Source organism: Acyrthosiphon pisum, chromosome X (assembly GCF_005508785.2).
Source record: "Acyrthosiphon pisum isolate AL4f chromosome X, pea_aphid_22Mar2018_4r6ur, whole genome shotgun sequence".
Lineage (NCBI taxonomy): Eukaryota > Metazoa > Arthropoda > Insecta > Hemiptera > Aphididae > Acyrthosiphon > Acyrthosiphon pisum.
In genome coordinates this window covers 59912210-59916273 of record NC_042493.1, presented here as the reverse complement: position 1 = coordinate 59916273, position 4064 = coordinate 59912210, and positions in this window count along the sequence as shown.

The window sequence follows — 4064 nt, the reverse complement described above, 5'->3', positions numbered from 1 at the left end:
TTTTGTCAGCTGGGAAGTATTAACTCTCAATCATAACCTCCCCCCCAGTTAAAAAAAAATTACTATTTAACAACCCCACTGGCTTATGTCGCCGGTAGGTTAGTAAGTAATAAAAAAAAAAAAAATTATATTAATATTTATATTATTGTGATGAATATTTCATTAAACTTCTTCCGACTAAATTGATAACTGTATACCTTGTTGGGGCCCCACAATTCAATCCGGTGTCCATTTAACTAATTCTCTATTGCATTTTGTAAGTGCTGTTTAAATTTTTCGATTGTAGTTTCAGCCACATTTCAAGACATTTGTGTATACGTAGTATATAGGTCACCATATGATATGAATTTTTAATTACTGTTAAAATAATAATTTTTTGACTCTTAAGTATAACGTAGGTTGATTAAATTTTGGCCGGAAATGTTGTTTATAATATATATTTTTTATTTTTTAAGATTTAGTCGGTTTAGCCCTTAAACAATATTAAAATGCATCGCACATATAATATAAGTAATATATACAATAACAATACCAAATAACCAAATTTTTATTCCGGGTAACGGAAAATTTAAGATAAGTTTTGAACACCATACACCGAATATTAAATAACCAATTGAACAAAGTTTGAATCATATATAAAGTTAGTACCTATTTTTTACGAGCAACGAAGTGAACGGGATCAGCTAAAATATATTTACAATCATAGGCGTGTTTACGGGAGGGGGCCGGGTGGGCACTGGCCCCCCCGGCAGACTATGCCTCCAACAATACCATGTCAGGATAAAATAAAAGTCGTGTGTACCTTGCAGTACCTATAGATTTTGATTAATTGTAATCTTTTTAGTCACGCATTTATTAATTAGTGATTATAATATTATATGATCATTATAATATTATGTTCATCAATTCATCAATGTAAAAAAACCGACTGTGCTCATACATATACATAACATATCTACTGCTAGGTAAAAACATTTCAATACGTTTCCGTTAACCGTTTTGTATATTTACTTGCCGATCACATTAAACGATAAAATTTGAATAAAAAATTATACATATCATCGTCCGAAGAAAAAATAAACAACCAATCACGAGCGAAGTTGTGACGGGTTGGCTAGTATACAATAATAAAATGGTACTAAGATTTGTATACAAATATTTTATTTATTAATTTAAAAGGACAAGGAGAGGTTCACATTCATAATATAAAATATATTATATATATATAATATTATTTATATTAAACTTATAAGTTAATATTTTATACTTCACAATATCGATTACCGTCTACAAATAATTACAGTTATCAGCTACCACGAGCAGTTGAGTTTTACAGCACTGTACAGTGCATATTATGTAAACAACAAAATATTATTGACCTATCTAAGGTACCATCTAGATCCAATTTGCTAAAATATAATGTACTCTAATATAGTACATAATATTATGTTGAAATCGAACTATTCCTTCCGGTAGAAATCTTGTATACAGGATAAATAAAAAATAAGAAACACACATCATTGTAAAATCAATACATTCATCGCTCCCCTCATAATCTATAAAAGTGTCTATCGATCTTTAATATTTTTAAATAGATATAATAAATCTCGTCATAAATATAATTAGAGAGTATCTAAATTAAATATATATTATAATATAATACTAATTGTAAGCTGTTGAAGTCGTAGTTAAATTAGGTGGAAGGCATTATCTTTATTTAGTCTAAAATTTAAAATGTATTATTTATTATTTAAACTTTATTTTAATTTATAAGCATCTACATTAGAACAATTCTCATTATACATAATATGGAAATATTTTTATTTTTGTTTTACATTTACATTAATTTTCTTATTCCTATCAAATATATTTTGTCACCAGTAGTAAACACCTGCTCGTTACCACCTTTTTTTTTATGTAGAACGCGCATTAATTTGAATAAGTACTACAAACAAATAATGTAACCAAAAGTCGTTTGTTTAGTTAGCTGTTAGCTGTTTTTTTTGTATACAGTAATTAGCAGTTATTGTAATGTACAATTTATTGTTCTTACAGCAATGCAATAATATCAAAAATCCATTTTTCTTTTTTTATATTATGAGTGGCATGATGAATTGAATTTACAATGATGTGTTTTTTACATTTTTTTATACTTTTTGTGTTCGTGTACACGAAAAGTAGTCGAAATAATAATAGATTTGTTCCAAATACTTTCCTCAGTGTCACCACGTCGTTTTTATTTGTTTGTCTGGAAGGGGTGGAGAGGGGATGTAATTTATTTATATTGTTCCATTGAAACTTTAATCTGGTACCACTGATATTCATCGAGTACTTTTGTTACAATATATTTACTATTTATTCTAATATAATTTTTTTCTAATGCTTTTATACTAATATCTTACTTCTAGTTAGGGCGATCCAATCATCACTTGTACAATTGTTTGCATTCCTCGAATATCAATGCAATATTAATTAATTAAATTGTACATGTTGGCCAAAAAATTCTCCAATAACAACTCGTTCTTTTTTGAAGACTTTTAATAAATTGGTATCTAATCGATCTCGTCAATCGCCTTCATCTTCAGGCATGAAACTTTTAGCAATATTACTGATCTACGTAAATTGGTTTTATCAAAACTGTAGGTGTTTAATTTTAAATGCAATGTCGCTTCTTTTAATTATGTATTTTTAGTATTGACTGAGACCTGGTTGAATGATAGTTTTTATGACCGTGAATTGGGCTTGTTATTCAATTATAATATCTATCATTGTGGTAGATCTTCACTTACTAGTACTTCTAGTCGTGGTGCAGATGTCCTCATATCAAGACGCAAAGACATTCATTCTTATCATGTCCATTATCCTGATTTAAGTACCGCCCAATTATTAATTAGTTTAAATTTTGAAAGTTAAAACTTAACTTTAGGTGTGCTATTTGACTACCTTCTTAAAACGAACTTTGCAACAATACAGATACAGTCTACAATATGTTTGTATTGGTATGATTCGCATAGAATTTATCCTAATTAAAACTTTTATGTTCTTGAATGTGACGACAACTAATAAACACTTTACAATCCATACTAAGATTAATGGGTCACCATGTACATCTTAAGTTCTTAGCGGAGCGATGAATGCATTGATTTGACAACGATGTGTTGTTTTTTATATTTTTGTGACTGAATACACGATAAGTAGTTGAAATGTTTTGGTTTTCATATTTTCTGGTAGGAAATTGAATCCAACTACTACTTTTAATGCGTTTAACACACATAGTCTACATTTACCTGAGTTATTTATTATTTATTATTTATTACAAAATATACCGGTCGCCCCTATGACATTAAAGTACAGTTCAATGTATTAGAATAGTAGAAAATTGAGAAATATTAAACAATATATATAAATAACAGAATTACAATTTGTTTAACAGTTATAAGTAAGCAATTTAAACGCATATATTAAACTTAAGAGTTATTAACAGTGTTTAAGAACATTAGAACAAATTATCATCAAAAGAGGGTTCCTCATTGGCAAGTGACATAATTCGTCCTAAAGGCTCATTTTGCAGATAATTTGTGTTGGCATTAGGAATATGGAAGGTCACATGAGAACGAGATACATGCGAAGGGTCTTTGAAGTTAACTTGAGAAAGCAAGCAAGGGAAATCAATATGGTTAGTAATTAGACCACGAATAAATTATCTAATATATATAATATGCGAATATGTGATTTTTTTTAGCAAACATAATTTAAACTTATATTATTACTAATATAAATATAAAGATAATTAATATATAATATATATCTTTTGAAATATAAGCTGACAGACCGTTTCTACTTAAAATTGTTTTTTATTGTATAAAACTATTTATGGTACTTTCCTGTTGTACGAGACTACCCTGTTTTTTGATAACATCACGATCCTGTTATCTAAGACTACCAAAATTATACTTTCTTGTTATTTGAGAACACGGCTATTATCGCGACTACTTATCAGTTATCTTAGCCGATTATTATAGCTGAACGATATCCATAAGCTGCGATTATATTTATTATATATC